At 43.0% G+C, this 24,485-nt stretch overlaps 1 long non-coding RNA gene across 2 annotated transcripts; it reads left to right on the plus strand.

Annotated features, from left to right (window-relative positions):
• The first annotated feature begins 1,968 nt into the window (after positions 1 to 1,968).
• On the plus strand, positions 1,969 to 22,837 carry LOC132378030 (uncharacterized). 2 transcript variants are annotated; one of them, XR_009506869.1, is made up of 4 exons: positions 1,971 to 9,088; positions 10,418 to 10,690; positions 11,920 to 14,054; positions 19,742 to 22,836. It is a non-coding gene; the product is annotated as an uncharacterized LOC132378030 (long non-coding RNA). The 2 variants fall into 2 exon arrangements; XR_009506868.1 differs by having other exon boundaries at positions 1,969 to 9,088; positions 10,418 to 14,054; positions 19,742 to 22,837.
• The last annotated feature ends 1,648 nt before the right edge of the window (positions 22,838 to 24,485 follow it).

The following is a 24,485-nucleotide window of genomic DNA, read 5'->3' on the forward strand; positions in this document are numbered from 1 at the left end:
TGTTATGTCATGTTTAAATCTAGGGAAGATTCGTTGTTCGATTTCTGACTCTAACCAAGATTTTCAAACGTTATGGGGACCCGTTCTGAACTATTTTAAAAATCTTTGAATTGTTATTAAAATATAGATCTGGGCTATTATTATAAAACATTATATAGTAAAGTAATTTTTTTCTCTTGTTTTTTTTTTACCAACCACTTTTGTCTTGGTAGGGGGTGTTGATTTTTTAAAAATATAATTAACAATACTATTGTATTGCATCATTCAACTTATTTGATTGATCATGGATATGGGATATCGTGATTGTATCAGTGTGATTTATATATAATGCATTTTGTGCTATCTTATTTTGATTTATAATGAGTATCCTTATTAATTCTGTATTTTTGTATATGAACCTTAATAAAAATATTGGAAAGGAATCTTTTTCTTCATACAGTATATGTTTTTGTTTCTAGACTCAGGAACATCGTCAATAAATGTGCTATCTTTAGGCCCAAGAATAAGACTTGGTGGATGAGGACAGGTAAAATTAGTAATTTCCACACATCTGCCCTTCCCTACTTGTGGGGATTGATTTATTGGTATTTTTGCAACAGTGCTCAAGGGTACAGTTGAGATTTATTGAGTTTTCCCTACAACATAAACTACTTAGTACCTCACCTGTGTGTACAGCCTCCAGGAGTAGATTTCCTTTCCGGTATTTGATTGGCTACTTTTGTAATCCGTATTTACAGATGTTTAAAAGCAATTGTTTTTGATCTCTCGTTCCATTTTACACTTGCTCTAAGTTTTTGATAATTAGATATATTTCCCCTATGTTAACTACCTACCTACTTTGTTTTTTCTCTTTTGCTCCATTTTACACCCTATCAGTTTGGATCACTACAGGAGTTCTTGATTTAATTTACCCAATATTGCCATTCTCCATCATAAATGGAAACAGCTGGTGATGAGGCTTACAAGATTGAGATAGATCTGCTGGTTGAATAATGTTGCATTAACAACCTTGCACTCAATGTCAACAAGACCAAGGAATTGATTATGTGCTTCAGGAAGGAGAGGTCAGGAGAACACACAGCAGTCCTCAAGTGAAGTTTATTGTCATTTTGACCATAAACTGCTGGTACAGTACACAGTAAAAATGAAACAATGCTCTTCCAGGACCCTGGTGCTACATGAAACACAAAACTACATTAGACTATGTGAGACAGCACAAGGCTACACCAGACTACATAAAACTGCACTAGACTACAGACCTGCACAGGACTACATGAAGTGCACAAAACAGTGCAGGGCAGTACAATAATTAATAAGACAATAGGCACAGTAGAGGACAAATTACAATACGGTATAATAAATGATGTAGATGTCAGTCTAGACTCTTGAGTATTGAGGAGTCTGATGGCTTAGGGGAAGAAACTGTTGCACAATCTGGTTGTGAGAGCCTGAATGTTTTGGTACCTTCTTGCCAGATGGCAGGAGGGAGAAGAGTTTGTGTGAGGGGTGTGTGGGGTCCACAATACTGTTAGCTTTGCGGGTGCAACGTGTGGTGTAAATGCCTGTAATAGCAAGAAGAGAGACCCTGATGATCTTCTCAGCTGACCTCATTATCCTCTGCAGAGTCTTGTGATCTGAGGCGGTGCAATTCCCGAACCAGGAGGTGATGCAGCTGCTCAGGATGCTCTCGATACATCCTCTGTAGTATGTGGTGAGGATGGGGGGGGGGGGGGGAAGGGATGGGAGATGAACTTTTCTCAGCCTTCTCAGAAAGTAGAGACCCTACTGGGCTTTCTTGGCTATGGAGCTGGTGTGGAGCGACCAGGTGAGATTCTCCACCAGGTGAACACCAAGAAATTTAGTGACCTCATTGAGAGGTCAGTGATAGAAAGAGTGAGCAGCTTCAAATTCCTGAGCATCAATATTCCTAAGATCTGTCCTGCATCTAATGTGTATTGATGCAATCACAAAGCTAGAATGCCAGTGGCTCTGCTTAATTAAGAATGAGGAGATTTTATATGTCACCAAAGATTACTGCAATATTTATATAGATGTACAGTGTTCTTGTCTGGTTGCATCACTACCTACTAATAATCCCATGAGGCTGCAGAGGCAGACGTAGCCAATTTCTTCGTGCACTGTACCCTCCCTGCCGCATCTTCAAGATGTGGTGACTTCAGCTGGCAGCACCCATCGATAAGGACCTTCATCATCCAGGAAGTACCCTCCACATAGTACTACATCAGAAGCCTGAACACTTACTCTCAATATTTTAAGAACAGTTTCTTCGCTCTGCCATCAGATTTCATGAACACAGACTCATTATAAGCCTTTTGCACTATTTATTTGTTTTGTAACTTATTTTTGTCTTGTACTTTGCAGCAGCAAAACAACAAATTTAATGACATGTCAGTGATAATTAACCTCTATTCCTTTCTGATATCCATATATTTTCAGCCTCCTCCACTGCTTAAGCCTGCACTCTTCCTTCAGTTTCAAGTTACTTTTCCTTCCCAAGAGTTGTCTTCTTGAATTTCTATGACATTACTTCCATGAACCCGACATTCTATCATGGTCTTATAACCATATAACAATTAGTCCATGCTGAATGCTTACTCTCACCTAGTCTCACTGACCTGCACTCAGCCCATAACCCTCCATTCCTTTCCTGTCCATATACCTATCCAATTTTACTTTAATTGACAATATTGAACCTGCCTCTACCACTTCTATTGGAAGCTCATTCCACACAGCTACCACTCTCTGAGTAAAGAAATTCCCCCTCGTGTTACCCCTAAACTTTTGACCCCAAACTCTCAACTCATGTCCTCTTGTTTGAATCTCCCCCCACTCTAAATGGAAAAAGCCTATCCACGTCAACTCTATCTATCCCCCTCATAATTTTAAATACCTCTATCAAGTCCCCCCTCAACCTCCTATGCTCCAAAGAATAAAGACCTAACTTGTTCAGTCTCTCCCTGTAACTTAGGTACTGAAACCCAGGTAACGTTCTAGTAAATCTTCTCTGTACTCTATTTTGTTGACATCTTTCCTATAATTCAGTGGCCAGAACTGTACACAATACTCCAAATTTGGTCTCACCAATGCCTTGTACAATTTTAACATTACATCCCAACTCTTATACTCAATGCTCTGATTTATAAAGGCCAGCACACCAAAAGCTTTCTTCACCACCCTATCCACGAGATTCCACCTTCAGGGAACTATACACCATTATTCCTAGATCACTCTGTTCTACTGCATTCTTCAATGCCCTACCATTTACCATGTACATCCTATTTTGATTAGTCCTACCAAAATGTAACTCCTCTCACTTATCAGCATTAAACTCCATCTGCCATCTTTCAGCCCACTCTTCTAACTGGCCTAAATCTCTGCAAGCTTTGAAAACCTACTTCATTATCCACACACCACCTATCTTGGTATCATCTGCATACTTACTAATCCAATTTACCACCCCATCATCCAGATCATTAATGTATATGACAAACAATATTGGACCCAGTACAGATCCCTGAGGCACACCACTAGTTACTGACCTCCAATCTGACAAACAGTTATCCACCACTACTCTCTGGCATCCTAATCAGACCCTGACTATCCAGATAATTATATATACCATCTCTACGAATACTTTCCATTAATTTACCCACCACTGACGTCAAACTTACAGGCCTATAATTGCTAGGTTTCCTCTTAGAACCCTTTTTAAACAATGGAACAACATGAACAATATGCCAATCCTCTGACACCATCCCTGTTTCAAATGACATTTGAAATATTTCAAATTTTCAAACCACCTCGGACAAAACTCATATTTTTTACAACCCATCTTTTCCTTGTGCAAAGGAAGATATTGACTCTAATTTTGAAGTTTCTAAACACAAATTACTCCAAAAGTATGGAAGCTTTATTCAAGTGACTGGCCATTGCATTTTTGTAATAGAGTAATAAATACTTGTAATTCTTCGGTTCTTTGCGGGAATGGGATCTACTCTTGGGGGTCTCATAACTAACTCTATTTGATATGCCAAGGATGCGAATTGTTTGTTATGTCTCCCCTCTTGGTGAAATGGGGACACTTCTATTTCCCTTATTAGGGAGAGAGAGAGCCTGTGGTATGTGGAAATACGGGATGAACGAGTAGTCTTTAGGAGACTGCAAGTCTGTCTTTATTGAATTGATGCTTTGCTGCACGCTTGAGTGCTTGGTGAAGGGTGCTGATTTTTTTGCTGTGGGGAGGTGTCACCTTGCTGCTTGCTGCTTATGTGTAGGAGGGAGAGCTGGGGGAAGGCTTTGGGATTGTAATATTTAACTGTCATTCATTCTTTGGGGCACTGCTCTGTTTTTGTGGATGTTTGCGATGAAAAAGAATTTCAGGATGTATATTGCATACATTTCTCTTACCTTAAATGTACCTATTGAAACCTAATACAAGGAAGGCACTTTGCTCTAAAGAACCATGCCTAATTAAATTTTAAATATCTACAATGTTTTCTTTCTCCTGTAAACTTTATGTACTGGCTTCTCAGATCCCATTCAAAGTTATGAGAGATTACTTTTAAATAGCTGGACTTGTACATTGTATTGCTGGTGAAAGTTTAAATATATTCTGATTAATTTTAGATCAAGTGAATTATGATTGCACTTTTGCAAGAGTAATGAATTATTGTTGCTAAAAGCTGTATATGACAGAAGCAACAATAATAGAAACATAGAAAACCAACAGTACAATACAGGCCCTTCAGCTCACAAGGCTGTGCTGAACATGTCCTTACATTAAAACTACCTAGGCTTACCCATAGCCCTCTATTTTTCTAAGCTCCATGTACCCATCCAAGAGTCTCTTAAAAGACCCTATTGTATCAGCCTCCACCACCGTTGCTGGCAGCCCATTCCACGCACCAACCACTCACTGCATTTAAAAAAAATCTTAACCCTGACATCTCCTCTGTACCTACTTCCAAGCACCTTAAAACTGTGCCCTCCGGTGCCAGCCATTTCAGCTCTGGGGAAAAGTCTCTGACTATCTGCACGATCAATCATCATCTTCTACACCTCTATCAGGTCACCTCTTATCCTCCATCGCTGCAAGGAAAAAAGGTCGATTTCACTCAACCTATTCTCAAAAGGTATGCTCCCCAATCCAGTCAATATCCTTGTAAATCTCCTCTGCACCCTTTCTGTGGTTTCCACATACTTCCTGTGGTAAGGTGATCTTACAGGTCATCTATATCAATGATCTGGATGATAATGTGTTAAATTGGATCAGCAAATTTGCTAATGATACAAAGATTGGAGGTGTAGTGGACACTGAGGAAGGTTTTCAAAGCTTGCAGAGGGATCTGGACCAGCTGGAAAAATGGGCTGAAAAATGACAGATGGAGTTTAATACAGACAAGTGTGAGGTATTGCACTTTGGAAGGAAAAACCAAATTCCCTAAAAGTGGCGTCACAGGTAGAAAGGGTAATAAAGAGAGCTTTTGGTCTTTATAAATCAAAGTATTGAGTATAAGAATTGGAATGTTATGGTGAGGTCGTGTAAGGCATTGGTGAGGCCGAATTTGGAGTATTGTGTGCAGTTTTTGTCACCGAATTACAAGAAGGATATCAATAAGGTTGAAAGAGTGCAGAGAAGGTTTACAAGAATGTTGCCGGGACTTCAGAAACTGAGTTACTGAGAAAGGTTGAATAGGTTAGGACTTTATTCCCTGGAGTGTAGAAGAATGAGGGGAGATTTGATAGAGGTATATAAAATTATGATGGGTATAGGTAGAGTGAATGCAAGCAGGCTTTTTCCACCGAGGCCAGGGGAGAAAAAAAACCAGAGGACATAGGTAAGGTGAAGGGGGAAAATTTTAAAGGGAGTATTAGGGGGAGCTTCTTCACACAGAGAGTGGTGGGAGTGTGTAATGATCTGCCAGATGAAGTTGTAAATGCAGGCTCACTTTTAACATTTAAGAAAAACTTGGACAGGTACATGGATGAGAGGTGTATGGAGGGATATGGGCCAGTGGGATTAGGCAGAGAAATGGTTTGGCACAGCCAAGAAGGGCCAAAAGGCCTGTTTCTGTGCTGTAATGTTCTATGATTATATGTTCTGTGGTTCGAATGTGACCAGAACTGAGCACAGTACTCCAAGTAGGGTCTGCCCAGGGTTCTATACAGCTGCAACATTACCTCTTGGCTCCTAAACTCAATCCCATGATTGATGAAGGCCAATGCACCTTATGCTTTCTTAACCACAGAGTCAATCTGCTTATCAGCTTTGAGCGTCCTATGGACTCGGACCTCAAGATCCCTCTGATCCTCCACGCTGCCAAGAGTCTTACCATTAATACTATATTCTGCCATCATATTTGACCTACCAAAATTAACCACCTCACACTTATCTGGGTTGAACTCCATTTGCCACTTCTCAGCCCAGCTTTGCATCCTATCAATGTCCTGCTGTAACCCCCAACAGCCCTCCACACTATCCAACCTTTGCGTCACCAGCAAATTTACTAACCCATCCCTTCACTTCCTCATCCAGGTCATTTATAAAAATCATGAAGAGTAGGGGTACCAGAAGAAATCCCTGAGGCACACCAGTGGTCACCGGTCTCCTGCAGAATATGACCAGTCTACAACCACTCTTTGCCTTTTGTGTGCAAGCCAGGTCTGGATCCAGAAAGCAATGCCCCTTTGGATCCCATGCCTCCTTACCTTCTCAATAAGCCTTTCATGGGTTACCTTATTAAATGCCTTGCGGAAATCCATATACACTACATCTACTGCTCTACCTTCATAAATATGTTTAGTCACATCCTCAAAAAATTCAGTCAGGCTTGTAAGCCACACTGACTATTCCTTATCATATTATGCCTCTCTAAATATTCATAAATCCTGCCTCTCAGGATCTCCTCCAATGACTTACCAACCACTGAAGTAAGACTCACTGGTCTATAATTTCCTGGGCTATCTCTACTCCCTTTCTTGAATAAGGGAACAACATTTGCAACCTTCCAATCCTCTGGAACCTCTCCCATCCCCATTGATGATGCAAAGATCATTGCCAGAGGCTCAGCAATCTCTTCCCTCACCTCCCACAGTAGCCTGTGGTACATCTCATCTGGTCCTGGTGACGTATCCAACTTGATGCTTTACAAATGCTCCAGCACATCCTCTTTCTTAATATCTACATGCTCAAGCTTTGCAGTCTATTGCAAGACATCCCTACAATCTCCAAGATCTTTTTCGTAGTGAATACTGAAGCAAAGTATTCATTAAGTACCTCTGTTATCTCCTCTGATACCATAAACACTTTTCCACTGTCTCACTTGATTGGTCCTATTCTCTCAAGTCTCATCCTCTTGCTCTTCACATATTTTTAGAATGCCTTGGGGTTTTCCTTAATCTTGTCCACCAAGGCTTTCTCATGGCCCCTCGGGGCTCTCCTGATTTCATTCTTAAGCTTCTTCCTGCTAGCCTTATAACCTTCTGGATCTCAATCATTACCTAGCCATTTGAATCTTTCATAAGCTCTTCCGGATTAACAACAGCCTTTGTACACCACAGTTCCTGTACCCTAACATCTTTTCCCTATCATTGGAATGTACCTATGCAGAACTCCACACAAATATTCCCTGAACATTTCTTCCGTACATTTCCCTGAGAACATCTGTTCCCAATTGATGTATCTAAGTTCCTGCCTGAGCCTCATAATTCCCCTTACTCCAATTAAACGTTTCCTTAACTTGTCGGTTCCTATCCCTCTCCAATGCTATGGTAAAAGAGATAGTGATCATAATTCTATCTCCAAAATTCTCTCCTACTAAGAGATCTGACACCTGACCAGGTTCATTTCCCAATACCAGATCAAGTACAGCCTCTCTTGTAGGCTTATCTATATATTGTGTCAAGAAACCTTCCTGAACACACCTAACAAACTCCACCCCATCTACACCGCTCGCTCTAGGGAGATGCCAATCGACATCTGGGAAATTAAAATCTTTCACACAACAACCTTGTTATTATGACACCTTCCCAGAATCTGTCCTCCTATCTGCTCCTCGAAGGCCCTGTTACTATTGGGTGGTCTATATAAAAAAAACATCCAGTAGTGTTATTGACCCCTTCCTGTTCCTACCTTCCACCCACAGAGACCCTGTAGACAATCCCTCCGTATTTTCCTCCTCTTCTGCAGCCGTGACACTATCTTTGATCAACAGGGTCATGCCCCCAACTCTTTTGCCTCCCTCCCTGTACTTCCTGGAACATCTAAAGCCTGGCATTTGAAGTAACCATTCCTGCCCCTGAGCCATCCAAGTCTCTGTAATGGCCACAACATCATAGCTCCAAGTATTAATCCACACTCTAAGCTCATCCACTTTGTTCGTTATACTCGTGCATTAAAATAGACATCTGAAACCATCGGTCTGAGTGTGTCCCTTCTCTATCTATCACCCTCTCACTCTGTTTCCAAGCTTTTTCTATTTGTGAGCCAACCGCCTCTTCCTCCATCTCTTCGGTTTGGTTCCCACCTCCCAGCAATTCTTGTTTAAACTCTCCCCAAAAGCCTAAGCAAACTTCCCTGCCAGGATATTGGTCCCCCAGGATTCAGGTGCAAACTGTCCTTTTTGTATAGGTCACTGCTGCCTTTAAAAAAGATATCCCAATCCCTCAACCATGCATTCATACTCCACCTCACTCTATTCCTGTACATGCTCACTATCATGTGGAACAGGCAGTCATCCCAAGATGACTACTTTTGTGGTCCTGCTTCTCAACTTCCTTCCTAACTCCCTGTAGTCTGCTTTCAGGACCTCCTCCCTTTTCCTGCCTATGTCTTTGGTACCAATATGTGCCACGACCTGATGAAGGGTCTTGGCCCAAAACGTCGACAGTGCTTCACCTTATAGATGCTGCTTCGTGTGCTGTGTTCCACCAGCATTTTGTGTGTGTAGTTTGAATTTCCAGCATCTGCAGATTTCCTCGTGTGTGCCATGACCTCTGGCTGTTCCACTTCCCACTTCAGGATATTGTGGACGCGATCAGAAACATCCCGGACGATGGCGCCTGGGAGGTAAGCTGCCATCCGTGCTTCTTTCCTGTGTCCAAGAATCACCTGTCTGACCCCCTAACTATAGAATCCCCTATCACTGCTGCCATCCTCTTCCTTTCCCTATCCTTCTGAGCCACAGGGCCAGACTCTGTGCCAGAGGCACGGCCACTGTTGCTTCCCCCAGTTAGGCCGTTTCCCCCAACAGTACTTGAGCAGGAGTACTTATTGTTAAGGGATACAGCCTTAGTGGTACTCTCTAGCCTCTCGTTCCTGCCCTTCCCTCTACTGATTGTTACCCACTTATCTGTCTTCCCAAGCCCCGGTGCCTCTTATCTATCACCTCATTCTCCGTGACCAGACGAAGGTCATAGAGCTACATCTCCGGTTCCCTAACACGGTACCTCAGGAGCTGCAGCTGGACGCACCTGATGTAGATGTGGCCATCTGGGAGGCTGGGAGTCTCTTGAACCTCCCACATCTGACACTGAGCACAGAACACCAGTCTCATACATATTTCCTGTCTGTATTCTACACAGGCAACCTACCTCGCCTCGACCTGTTAATGCTGAAGCCCCATTGAGCCAAAGCCATCCTACTCTGTCTCCTTCTACTCTGGTGCCCACTCTATAAGGCTGTCTCCTTTCAAACGCTTCTTGCTGTTGTCACTGGCTGATGTCCATGGCAGTTGTGCCCCGATCAAACCGTTGAAGAAATAATGGTAGACGTCTCCCACAATTAATCAGTTCCATCTTTTTATTACTTATCTACCCCTTTTCAAATTGTTGTTTACATTATGAATAATCTATATGACCACCTTTTAAAACCATAAGACAATAGTAAGGTTGTTACCACAAAGCACAATGCAAAGTTTAGCTAACTAAATCAGGGTTAATGAGTTATGCAGCTAATATGTAAACCCTATTCATGCCAGTGTTCCTCTGACTAAGAATGATTCTTTGCTTTTGTAATTGCCCAAGAAAATACAGTAGAACTGAAAACAGTTGAAGAGACTTTAAATGTAATAATTAGCTGCCTGATTTTTCAAAATAGTGTGAGAAAAGACGTGAAAGTTGAAACCTTAATGGACATTCTGGAGTGAAGGAGTATGGACAATTGTTCATGAGATATGACAGATGGGAGAAGGAAATTGATCATTGCAATTCATCGGTGGCCATACTCTTTTTAGCCACCAAAGCCAATGAAAACAAACGGAGAGCCAAATTTAGATGGGTTGAGTTACCCTTGTGTTTACCAATCAGGAAGGAAGCGGAGGCGTGACTGGATAGAGGTACAGGTTAAACATCCCTCATCCAAAATCCGAAAACCTCTGAAATTAGATTTTTTTTTTAGCACAGACATAACATCACAAATGAAAAATTTCATGGCATTTGGAAAGCTCCCAGGCGATGCACAGGTCTCTGCTCAACAGACACTTATGAGAAGTGACCTCATCTTTAATGAACAGATAATGGAAAAATAGAAAAAGACTCCATACAGCGAAAAATGAAGATCGCTGTCACATATAAAAAGAATGAATTCATCTGTGTCAGAGTGAACATATGCTGCTTAACAGTGTACTAATCGTGAAAGAAACAAAAATCTATCATAAACCGAAAAATGAAGGTAATTGTTTCACGGGCCATATAACAATTACAGCACAGGAACAGGCCACCTCAGCCCTTCTAGTCCGTGCCGAATGCTTGCTCTCACCTAGTCCCATCTACCTGCACTCAGCCCATAACTCTCCATTCCTTTCCTGTCCATATACCTACCCAATTTTTTAAAATGACAAAATTGAACCAGCCTCTACCACTTCTATTGGAAGCTCATTCTACACAGCTACCACTCTCCGAGTAAAGAAGTTCCCCCTCGTGTTACCCCTAAACTTTTGCCCCCAAACTTTCAACTCATGTCCTCTTGTTTGAATCTCCCCCACTCTAAATGGAAAAAGCCTATCCACATCAACTCTATCCATTCCCCTCATAACTTTAAATACCTCTATCAAGTCCCCCCTCAACCTTCTACACTCCAAAGAATAAAGACCTAACTTGTTCAACCTTTCTCTGTAACTTAGGTGCTGAAACCCAGGTAACATTCTAGTAAATCTCCTCTGTACTCTCTCTATTTTGTTGACATCTTTCCTATAATTCAGTGACCAGAACTGTACACAATACTCCAAATTTGGCCTCACCAATGCCTTGTACAATTTTAACATTACATCCCAACTCCTATACTCAATGAAAACACAAAATGCTGGCAGAACTCAGCAGGCCAGTCAGCATCTATGCGAGGAGGAAGTGACGACGTTTCGGGCCTCATTGCTCTGATTTATAAAGGCCAGCATACCAAAAGCTTTTTTCACCACCCTATCCACATGAGATTCCACCTTCAGGGAACTATGCAACATTATTCCGAGATCACTCTGTTCTACCGCATTCTTCAATGCCCTACCATTTACCATGTATGTCCTATTTGGATTATTCCTATCAAAATGTAGCACCTCATACTTATCAGCATTAAACTCCATCTGCTATCTTTCAGCCCACTCTTTTAACTGGCCTAAATCTCTCTGCAAGCTTTGAAAACCTACTTTATTATCCACAACGCCACCTACCTTAGTATCATCTGCATACTTACTAATCCAATTTACCACCTCATCATCCAGATCATTAATGTATATGACAAACAACATTGGACCCAGTACAGATCCCTGAGGCACACCACTAGTCACCAGCCTCCAACCTGACAGTTATCCACCACTACTCTCTGGCATCTCCCATGTTGAATCCATTTCACTACTTTAACAAAATTGTTAGAAGTTTTATATAAAACCACACCTCTTCCCGTCATAGTTGCTGTGGCTGTTCGGAACTGACGACAGATAATAAACCATTTGCAGCGCTGGAACCCAGTAGACATGGTTGGGGATGGTCATTCAATTCCAATAGTCTTGAGGATGCTGCTCCATCATGTCAGACTGTACTCTGACTGCGGACTTCATTTTGTGAGCTTCACATAAGTTGTACAGAAGCTGTACACTTATAAGGCATCTTCTATTGATGCAGATACAGTATTACAAAATCTGAAAAAAATCCAAAACACTAACAGCACCAAGCATTACAAATAAGGAATGCTCAATCTGTATCTAAAATTCTAATAGTCATAAATGGTGTAGAGGGAATGCATGGTAGTTGTATTTAAAAACAAGAGGCATAGGTTTAAATTGAGATTGTAGGTCTTGAGGCTTTTGCAGCTCCTCCCAGTGGTAGACCTAGAAGCAGAATCAGACTATTAAGGCCGCCGTCTCCTCCGCCATTCCATCATTAATATTCCTTTTGACTCCATTCTGCAGCCCTCTTCCTATAACCCTTGATGGCCCTAAATGGACGTCTTTGTATTCTGAGACTGGCCTCCAGTCCCAGACTCTCCCACTGTAGGAAATATCCTTTCCACCCTCACTCTCTAGGCCTTTCAATTTGTGTCAATGAGATCCTGCTCATTCTTCTAAACTCCAGTGAGTACATGCCCAGAGTCATCAAACGCTCCTTACTCCTTAATCCTTTCAATCCTGTCAATTTCCTTTGGAGTCTGGAACCTCTCCAATTCCCACATGTCCTTTCTTGCATACAAAATTGCACACAATACTCATCTCGTACTGTATTTGGAGTAATCACACCGGTAGTGTAACCTAGTGTAAGAAGGAGACAGACCTGTGCTTTATCCATTGCACTGTAACAACTGGTCCTAGCAGTTGTACAGGACTGATCACCAGTTCTATAACAAGAGCACATCTATAGATGTGCGCGGAACTGGTCTGACGAGGTGCGCGAAGCATCTGTTTGCAGGAAAGTTTAGAGCATTTTCATTCTGTCAGATAGGGAAACAAAAAGTACGCTGTTATTCTACACACCCAATATAAAAATCCGGAGGATTGAAATTACTTACACACACACCTCAAAACGATTACAACTGGATGTCAACATGATACTTTACAAAAGGGCTATGATCGGCCCATCTCAAAGACAAGTACACCATATCCTTGTTATATGCGTCCTCATACAATGCGAGTTATGCGAGGAATCTATTTCTACCAATGTCTCCTTATATACGTCCAAAACTCACAGTTATGCGAGGAACACTGCTCTCCCGCCAATACAATGTTACGTGCGCACACCTCACAGTCTCAATCCCGCCAGTCTCGCATTGGTTTTGGCAAGGTGTGGATGTGCGATCTTGCGCTCTTAAACTTTGTTGTTGTTACCTACGGTGCAGTGATTTTTTTTGTTGGAAATATTTAACTATGCCTCCTAAGCATCTGATGTCAAGTCCTGGGCCATCAGCCGAGTGGCAGAGAACCACTTTAACGCTTGAACAAAAGTTGGAAATTATAAACAGCGCAGCATCAGCTCTGGGACGCTACTACCTGGGACAGAATTTTGCCTTTAAAGTTCTTTTGTTGCCTGACAATTCGCCAGCCCCTCCTAAACATTTGGACAGCATTCATCCTAATATAACAGTGCGTTCGTTTCCTGCCGCCTAACACAACAACTCTGACTCAACCACTTGACCAAGACGTACTTATTTTACGGCGAACTATCTCTCAGGTGCCGCAAGCAACAGATGCTTTTGAAAATCCCAGGAGGTTACCAACGGTGAGGGAATGGTGGAAGTCGGAACAGTTGGCACAAATGGTGATGGACACGGACCCAAGTTTAGAACGGACTCAGCATTTCAGTCGTTCCCTGCCGTCAACCCTTCTTCCCTACAAGCAAATTTATGCTGAAAAACAAAATGCTGCCAAGCAAACAACCCTCACCACTTTCTTCAAACCAGTGCCAGCAGTTCTAAGAGTTCTTTGAGTCTTCCTTCACCTCTTGCTGTGTTTGATCTGATCCTGATGACCACAACCATCCACCTTATCCACGTAAAGCTGCCCGACACCACAACAACCACTCATCTCCCGGAGCGAACACACCTGCCACTGTTGGTGAGTACTGTACACCCTAGTATGTTAACTTTCTATGATTTATTACATTGAATATTACCTTAAGTTGATGAAATATAATATGAATGTGCCTTGTGGTACTGCTTGTGTGTTGTATTGGTTTGAAAATGAATAAATTACAGATGAAACATATTTCGGAAGCCGTCTGGAACGCATCCCTATTTTCTCCATTTAAATAATTATTCACATTATGCGTCAACCACGAGGAACGTATCCCCCGCATATAACTTATAACTGCGAATTTTGCAGCAATAATTATTACTACAGGTAGTACTGCTCTTAATCGTACTACCCCAAGGCAACTTTCATATTCATCTACTAAAATAAAAATAACTTTCCCACTTTTCATTCCTACTTCTCTGGGGCCATACTTCGTGAAAGAGAAGCAAACGATCAAAACAACTGTATCCTCAGTGTTATGGTCCGGTCCGGAGCCCGCATTCCGGGTCTTGATCTGGTCTGCGGACTCCGGGTCTTGTCGCCGTCCCTCCTTTCACCCTTAAGCCCAAATAGGATCATCTTGGCTTAAGAAGGTGCACCTGAGACCTATCAGCTTGGAGGTGGATATAAGGGAATCTGGGACTGAGTCTAGTTGGGGGGTTGTCCTGCTCTGAACTTGTTTTGTCCTGTTTGCTGGTTGTCTTGTACGAGCTGGTTTGTCATGTTCAGAGGTTTTTTGTCCGATCGGCTCTGTTTGTTCAGGTCGTCCCGACTTGGAGGGCCCACTGCTTCATCTCCAAGTTCTGTGAGTCAACCTTGGAGTCACCCCAGACCAAGTTCCCTCCCGATCCCTTGCCTCCATCGGGTAGCAGGCCGGACTGCCATTGCACAGTGGAGGTCTCTGCCCCTTCCTACCCCTTGCTCCCTACGGGTTGTGCCCACACCTGCCTAGGTGTTCCACGTCTTGCCCGGGCCTCCGTGTTCCTGCCTGGGAGGCGGCCCTGCCCAGGAGTTATGCGGCCACCCAGGGGGCTCTCCAGCCTTGCCATGAACTCTCTCTGAACCCCAGGATTACCTAGCATGCCCCATCTCTTTCGCACGCCCTGGTTTCCCCAACTGGTTCTATCCTTTAGTTATTCCTGCCTTGCCCCTAGTACTTCAGTGCCTGCGTCCTGCACTTGGGTGCAGCCTCCTGTCCCCCTGTGACACTCAGACGATGCACTGATAATCTGGAGGAAGTCAGCAGGTCAAGCAGCACCTATTGAAATTAATAAGTAGTGGTAAAAGTGTGGGGAATAGAAGAAGAGTGGGGAAGAGGTGAGGGGTGTAAAATAAAATGACTGGAAGGAGAAATCTACATTGATGCAATCAGGTTGGAGGCTATCCCAATGGAATATAAGATGCTGCTTCTCCACCCTGAGGATAGCCTTATGGCACAAGAGAAAGCCATTGTCCGACGTGTCGGAGCGGGAATCAGAAATCGGATTTAAAATCTTTGGCCTCCAAGGAGTTCCACTTTTGGCAGATGGAGCGGAGGTGTTCGATGAAGTGGTCTATTGTGTCCATTGCTCCCGATGTGGCCTCCTCTGCGTTAGTGAGACCCTTCGTAAATTGGAAGAGTGTTTCGTCGAGCACCTCTTCTATTCCCCACTCTGGCCACCTGCCTCTCACTTCCCCCCTGAGTACCCTCCTCCTTCCCTTTCACCCAGGGCCACTCTCCACACCTATCAGATTCCAGCCCCTTACCTTTACCATCTACTGGTCTTCTAGCTTGCTCCCTCCCCACCTCTTTACACTGGCATCTTGCCCTTTCCTTGTCAGTCCTGAAAAAGACTCTCGGCTAGAAACATCGACTGTTTATTTATTTCCATAGATGCTACCTGAACTGTTGAGTTCCTCCTGCATTTTGTCTGTGATGCTTTGGATTTCCAGCATCTGTACACTTTCTTGTGTTTATGTACATGGTTAATGCCAGATGAATCAATTCACAGAGAGAGAGAGCTTTGCACAGGTCGGGGAGAAGAGTTTTAAAAAGGAGCATTTCGCGGGGCTCAGCATATTAGGTCGGGGAGACGTGTGCAGACACCGAGAAAGCTCCAAAGTTTAAGAGAGACACTGTCTAGCGAAGTGGTCATTGCAGTAGAGGTAAGTTACATTTTTCTCCTCCTCTCACAAGAATAGCGGGCATGACTGTGTGGCCAGTTTTCTGTTCTGAGTGTTAAACGTGAGTTGTCTGGGAGACCTTCAGCCTTCCTGATGGCCACGTCTGCTCCAGGTGCATCGACCTGTTGCTTTTTAAAGACCAAGTTAGGGAACTGCAGTTTCATCTTGATGACCTTCAGCTTGTTAGGGAGAGTGAGGAGGTGATAGACAGGAGCTACAGACAGGTAGTCACAGGAGACTGATAAGTGGATGACTGTCAGGAGAGGGAAGTGAAGGTGTCAGAAAGTGGAGAGCATCCCCGTGGCTGTCCCCCTTACAATAAGTACTCCATTTTGAGTGCTGTTGGGGGGTGGTGGGATGACCTACCTGGGGGAGCAACAGTGGCCACGCCTCTGGCACTGAATCTGACCTTGTGACTAAGAGGGATAGGGAAAGGAACAGGGGGACAGATAGGCGACTCTGTGGGTGCGAAAAAGAAACAAGGATGGTAGTTTGCCTCCCAGTGCCAGGGTTCGTGGTGTTTCTGAGCGCATCTACAATATCCTGAAATGGGCGGGTGAGCAGCCTGAGGTCATGGTACACGTCTCTCGTAGGAGAGACGGCTTGGAGAGAGTTTGTGAGGAAGGATAGGTGGATGTTAGAGTAAAGATGCACTCAGACTGATGGTTTGAGATGTGTCTATTTTAATGCACGGAGTATCATAAACAAGACGGATGAGCTTAGAGCATGGATCAATACATGGAACTATGATGTTGTGGCCATTACAGACATAGATGTCTCAGGAACAGAATGGCTGAGTGTGCCAGGCTTTAGATGTTTCAGAAAGAACAGAGAGGGAGGCAAAAGAGGTGGGGTGTGGCATTGCTAATCAGGGATGGTATCACGGCTGCAGAAAAGGAGGAAGTCATGGAGGGATGGTCGACTGAGTCAGTGTGGGTGGAAGTCAGAAACAGGAAGGGGGCAATAACTCTACTGGGTGCTTTTTATAGATCTCCCAGTAGCAACAGGGACATTGAGGATCAGATAGGGAGGCAGATTCTGAGATGGTGCAATAATAGTAGGGTTGCTGTGATGAGATAACTTTCCTAATATTGATTGGCATCTCCTTAGCGCAAGGGGTTTAGATGGAGTGCAGTTTGTTCGGTGTGTTCAGGAACTAGAGGAGAGGCTGTACTTGATCTGGTATTGGGAAATGAACTTGGTCAGGTGTCAGATCTCTCAGTGGGAGAGCATTTTGGAGGTAGTAACCATAATTCTATCTCCTTCACCATAGCGCTAGAGAGGGATAGGAGCAGACAATTTGGGAAAACATTTAATTGGGGTAGAGGGAAATATGATATTAGACAGGAATTTTGGAGCAGATATTCGCAAGGAAATGCACAGCAGAAATGTGGCAAATGTTAAGCGAACATTTGCATGGAGTTCTGCATACGTGTGTTCCATTGAGACGGAAAGGATGGTAGGATTAAAGAACCATGATGTACAAAGGATGTAGACAATCTAGTTAAGCATAAGAGAAAAGCTTATGAAAGGTTAAAGAAACTAGGTACTGTTAGAGCTCTAGAAAATTACAAGATTCCTGGGAAGGAGCTTAAGAATGGAATTAGGAGAGCCATGAGAAGGCCTTGGTGAACAGGATTAAGGAAAACCCCAAGGCATTCTACAAGTATGTGAAGAGCAAGAGGATGAGCCGTGTGAGAATAGGACCAATTTGGTGCGATAGTGGAAACGTGTGCATGGAGTTGGAGGAGGTAGCAGAAGTACTTAATAAATACCCTGCTTCAGTATTCACCAGGGAAAAAGACCTTGGCAATTGTGGGAATGACTTACAGTGGATTGAAGCGCTTGAGCATATAGACATTAGGAAGGAGGATGTGCTGGAGCTTTTGAAAAGCATTAAGTTAGATAAGTCACCAGGACCGGATGCGATGTACCCCAGGCTACTGTGGGAAGCAAGGGAGGAGATTGGCTGAGCCTCTTGCAATGATCTTTGCATCATCAATGGGGATAGGAGAAGTACTGGAGGATTGGAGGGTTACAAATGTTGTTCCCTTGTTCAAGAAAGGGAGTAGAGATAACCCAAGTAATTATAGACCAGTTGTGGAGAAGATCCTGAGAGGCAGGGTTTATGAGCATTTGGAGAGACATAATCTGATTAGGGATAGTCAATGTGGCTTTGTCAAAGGCAGGTCATACCTTCTGAGTCTGATTGAATTCTTTCAGGATGTAACAAAACACTTTGTTGAAGGTAGAGCAGTGGATGTAGTGTGTATAGATTTCAGTAAGGCATTTGATAAGGTTCCCCAAGCAAGGCTTCTTCAGAAAGTAAGGAGGCATGGGATCCAAGGAGACCTTACTTTGTGGATCCAGATTTGGCTTGCACACAGAAGGCAAAGAGTGGTTGTAGATGGTTTGTACTCTGCATGGAGGTCGGTGACCAGTGGAGTTCCTCAGGGATCTGTTCTAGGACCCGTCCTCTTTGCGATTTTTTTAATAAATGATCTGGATGAAGAAGTAGAAGGGTGGGTTAGTAAGTTTGTTGATGACACAAAGGTTGGGGTGTTGTGGGGAGGGTTGTCAGAGATTACAGTGGGACATTGATAGGATGCAGAACCAGGTTGAGAAGTGGCAGATGGACTTCAACCCAGATAAGTGTGAAGTGGTTTATTTTGGTAGGTCAAATTTGAAGACAGAATATAATATTAATGGTAAGACTCTTGGAGGTGAGGAGGATCTGAGAGGTCTTGGTGTCAGTGTCCATGGGACACACGAAGCTGCTGCATGGGTTGACAGTGTTGTTTGGAAGGCATATGGTATGTTGACCTTCATCAGGCATGTGATTGAGTTCAAGAGCCATGAGGTAATGTTACATCTATATAAGACCTTGGTCAAACCCCACTTGGAGTACTGTGCTCAGTTCTGGTCACCTCACTACAGGAAGGATGCGAATACTGTAGAGACCGTGCAGAGGAGATTTACAAGGATGTTGCCTGGATTGGGGGGTGTACCTTATGAGAATAGGTTGAGTGAAATTGGCCTTTTCTCCTTGGAGGGACAGAGAATAAAAGGTGACATGATAGAGGTGTGTAAGATGATGAAGTGCATTTATTGTTTGATAGCCAGAGGCTTTTTTCCAGGGCTGAAAGGCTAACACAATGGGGCATAATTTTAAGGTGCTTGGAAATGGATACTGAAGGAATGTCAGGGATAAGTTTTCCACACAGAGAGTGGTGAGTGCGTGGATTGCACTGCCGGCGGCGGTGGTGGAGGCGGATACAATAGGGTCTTTTAAGATCCTCTTGGGTAGGTACATGGAGCTTAGAAGAATAGAGGGCTATGCGCTAGGGAAATTCCAGGCAGTTTCTAGAGTAGGTTACATGGTCGGCACAACACTGGGCTAAAGGGCCTGTAGTGTTCTGTGGAGTTCTATGTTCAGTGTAACTCTATTCCAAATACTGACTGCTGTTTCAGAAATCAGGAAAGAGGTTGCAGGTGGCGGCCTTCGTGATTAATGAATGTTCACGCTTTGTCGGCCTGTCCCTTAAAACCTTCTCTAATTTTTATAGATACACCGTAGAAAGCATTCTTCTAGGGTGCATCACAACCTGGTATGGAAGTTGTTCTGTCCAAGACCGGAAAAAGCTGCAGAAGATCGTGAACATAGCCCAGCACATCACAGAAACCAGTCTTCCATCCTTGGACTCACTTTACACCGCACGCTGTCGGAGCAGTGCTACCAGGATAATCAAGGACATGACCCACCCAGCCAACACATTTTTTGTCCCTCTTCCCTGCAGGAGAAGGTTCAGGAGCTTGAAGATTTGTGCGGCCAGATTTGGGAACAGCTTCTTTCCAACTGATAAGACTGCTGAATGGATCCTGACCCAGATCTGGGTCGTACCTTCCAAATATCCGAACCTGACTTGCACTACCGTACTTTCCCTTTTCTATTTTCTAATTATGATTTGTAATTTAAATTTTTTTATTATATTTACTTTGATTTGTACTTAAGGGAGTGCAAAGCGCAGAATCAAATATTGCTGTGATGATTGTACGCTCTAGTATCAATTGTTTGGTGACATAAAGTAAAGTAAAACATTACATATCCATTAAACCTGCCTTTTCATGAGCATGCTGTACTTAGAGTGTTAACTTGATGCTAAAATCTCCTAATCTTACTTAAATCTGCTCCCACGAGTGGCCTTTGTACGGCTGGTATCAGCACGCAGATCATCGGTTTCTATTGTGGTGAGGTTAATCTGGACAACGTCGCTTTAGGGAGAAGCAAAGAGTGCAGGACAAAAGCTGGCACTTCACAATCTATTATAGAGAGATTGATTCTGTCTGCTTGATGCAACCAGCTTTTAAATAGTTCCTCCATGCTCTCAAGTAGGGCCTTTTTCATCAGAATGTGCAATAAACCAAAGGAGGAGTCTGTAGGTGAGCTGACATGTTCAAAAGGCTGATTTTTTTTTAAGAAGTATGATTTCATTAAAAGACACCAAAGTGACCAAAGAGAACAGAACAGCAAAACACTGTACAGGTTGTTCAACCTATGGTGTTGTACCAACCTTTTAACCTAATCAAAGATCAACCTTAAGCCATAGGAGCAGAGTTAGGCCATTTGGCATGTCAAGTCTGTTCCAGCATTCCATTCCAGCTGATTTAGTATCCCTTTTCCATCCCATTCTGCTCCTTTCTCTCTGTAATCTTGATGCCCTTACTAGTTAAGAACTAATCAACTTCCATTTTAAATATACCCAATAACTTGTCCTCCACAGCCCTCTGTGGCAATGAAGTCCTCACATTCACCACCCTCTGGCTAATGAAATTCTTCCTCAACCATTTTATAAAGGGACATCCTTGCATTCGATGGATATGCCCTCTGGTTCTACACTCCTTCCCTCATTGGCCTCCATCTTTCTTTCATCCATATGCCTGAGTCTTTTAATTATCCCTAATGTATCTGCCTCTATCACCTCCATTTATCTGTCACCCATTTTCCTATCTAAGAGCCTGTTAAATGATAATAATGTAACTGCCTCTACCATCATCCCTGACAGCTCATTCCATGCACCTACCATTCTCTGTGTGGGGGAAAAAACATACCACTGATATCCCTCTATACTTTCCTCCAATCACTTTATAATAATACCCTCTCATATTAGCAATATCCATTCTGGGAGAAAAAGACTCTGGCTGTCAACTCTGTCTATGCCCCTTATATATTTTACACGTCTTTCAAGTCACCTTTGATCCTACCACCAAGGAGGAGTATTATGATCCCATGCTACCTAGACATACACAACGTGTGGCACTGTTAATACTTGCAGCTAAAAGGTCTTGTCAGTAGTTTATGAGGTGAGAGATGTATTTTGAAAATGTCAAAATACCATTGGTGTTTTACAATGATTCCTGCATAGCAGAAGTGTTCAAGAGCCTTCTTTCTGCCCCTTTTAACTTTGCATTAGATTGGCTGCCATGGTAGCATAGTGGTTAGCGTGGCACTGTTACAGTTCCGAGTTCCAAGTCCCACAGTGTCATACAGTGGGTTTTCTCTGGGTTCTCCAGTTCCCTTCCATAGTCCAAATTGCTTCACAGAAATTGTCCTGTGATTGAGCGAGGGTCATTCGAGGGATGCTGGGAGGGTGCATTTTGAAAGGGCGTATTTTGCACAATAAACAATATCCACAATGAAGTATGTCCACGACAATATCAGGAAACTTGCAAACTTCAGAAAAGGTTGAGAAACTTCTAAGCCTCCTCAGGAGAATCAAGTCAATTGCATAAGCAACTCCATCATTTAATCCTTAGCTGACAATCGTGTGTAGTTGAATCATTGAAAGTTTAATCTATGTTCTATGTCTGTATAGCCATCACTTTGACTCTTGTATTTTTTTCTTTCTTTAAGATTTGTATGAATTTAACATAAGTCATAACATATTATTTAATTGAATCTATCTTTTCTGAATATATGGTCAATTTTTACTAAATGAATTTAGGATGGCCACCGTTAATTATGTGCTAACATTTATTAGACATAATATTGAATTCAATCTTTATCTACAGCTGAATCGTTGAAAATTCAATTTACATTTTTTGGTGGTCCAGACATCGTTAGGCGGTTTTATTTTTTTTCCCTTCTGCTTTCTTTTAGGATCTGTAAGAGTTTAATATCAGTCGTATCATATTATTTGGTTAGATATTTCTTTTTTGAATATATGATCAATGTTTATTAAACAAATTTAAGATAGCCACTGTTAACTATGTTTTAACCTCTGTTACACATAACATTATAATATTTGGAATTTCTCAATTTTCTTTCTATGTATCTGATGTTGTGTCTTGAGTCAGTGGTGTTAGTTTAAAACTTTTTTTTAAAAAGAGTCTGCCTTTTAGAGACAAAGGGATTAGGGTCTTTAGTTTAGTCCACCTATTGGATGTATTTTTTTCCGGCTTTGGGGGGGAGGGGATGGGGCTATTAGTTTAGGTTTTTTTGACTGGGCAGTCCTGAGAGGTTTTCTTGTCAATCACATTGGTTTTTTTCCTTTCTGATTGAATCCATTTTGTTCCTCCCTGCAGGTTTGGTTTGTTTCAGCGCACTAATTCAGTTTGTAAATCCCTAAATTAAAATCTCAGTATGGATGTTAATAAAATTAATATAATTTCCTGGAACCTGAACGGCTTGAATCAATCTATTAAGCGTAGAAAGATCTTTAAGAAATTGAAAACATTTCAAGTCGATATTATTTTTGCGTAAGAGACCCACATCCGTAGGATGTTTTTTTAATTTTGGAAGCGTTCTCAGTTTCACTCTTCGTCAACATCAAAAAATAGAGGAGTGTCTATTTTTATGAATTTTAAAGTCTCTTTTGTACATTTTAATACTGTTACTGATTCAATTGAAAGATACTTAATTGTCATGGTTCCAGTTGGCCGTTCCCCTTTAACATTTCTTTCTCCCTGATCATGCCCCAGTTTTAGTCAATTGCTGCTAGTTACACAATTACCGTACATCTGGCCTTCATCAGCGACTAGGAAATAAGTACGAGGATGACTCTATCACAGGTTGCCAGATCGTTGGTCAATTCTTGTGTGATTCTTTGTTCCCTGTTTCGATAAGAACCGTTAGTTCTAAGTTCTACTCTAGTTTCTAGAGGGTCCCTGTGAGTCCCATCTCCTTGTCAAGATCCCCCTGGTTCCCTGCTCTTCGTTCAGGTCTACGTCAGCCTCCCTAATTGAGTCGATGTGCCAGTGTCCTGCACTTGGGTTCTCCTCCGTCACCCCCGTGTAACAGAACAAACTGGACAGAATGTACCCAGCAGACACGGACCCAATGCAACAGGCCCTCGTTAGCCAGGGGTCCCTACTAGGATACATGAGTAACTACTCAGAGAAGTCATGAAAGATCTTCGTGCCCTGTCCGAGGATGTAAAGAAGGTCAGTGAGCAGGTTGACCGGGTATCCGCTCCCCTTACTCCGTCCCTTCCAAGAACCCAGTCTGACCAAACCACATAGCCTGGGATGGCTACGCCCCTTGGCTCGGCACCACAATCACCTCGAGAGCCTTACGTACCCAAACCAGAACCCTACACTGGGGACCTAGGGAAGTGCCGGGCTTTCTTACTGCAGTGCTGTCTGGTTTTTGAGCAACAGCCACGTACGTACAGCTCAGACAGATCAAAAATTGCGTACATCATGGGGCTGTTAGGAGGGGATGCCTTATCATGGGCCACCGCGATCTGGGACAACCAGCCAGAGGTCTGTTCTTCCTTCTCCACCTTCGTCTCTGAAATGAGGAAGGTTTTTGAACAGCCCATTCGTGGGAAAGATGCCACTAGGCGCCTTCTGACTCTCTCTTAGGGCTCGCGAAGTGTAGCGAAATACTCCGTAGAGTTCCAAACATTAGTGGCCGATTCTAGGTGGAATGACGAAGCACTACAGGAAGTGTTTCGATGGGGTCTCTCTGACAAGATAAGAGATGAATTAGTGGCCAGGGATGATGCAAACAGTCTGGACTCTTTGGTCTCTCTAGCCACCACGGTAGATAATCAACTTTGAGAACATCTGAGAGAAAAGACCGGTCATCCTACGGCCCACCTTACCATCTTCGGCCAGCCTCTCTTCCCTGTCGGCTCCTAGTGTAGCCCCCACTCCAAATGTTCTGGTGAATCAGACGACACTCCCTTCAGTTCCCCAAGCCCGGATGCAGATCCAAGCTACTGTAACCTATAACCAACAGTCCCTGTCCTTGTCTACCTTGATAGACTCTGGTTCTGAGGGGAATCTGTTGGATGAAGACATAGCTGC

The sequence above is a fragment of the Hypanus sabinus genome, chromosome 19 (genome assembly GCF_030144855.1).
Source record: "Hypanus sabinus isolate sHypSab1 chromosome 19, sHypSab1.hap1, whole genome shotgun sequence".
Classification (NCBI taxonomy): Eukaryota; Metazoa; Chordata; class Chondrichthyes; order Myliobatiformes; family Dasyatidae; genus Hypanus; species Hypanus sabinus.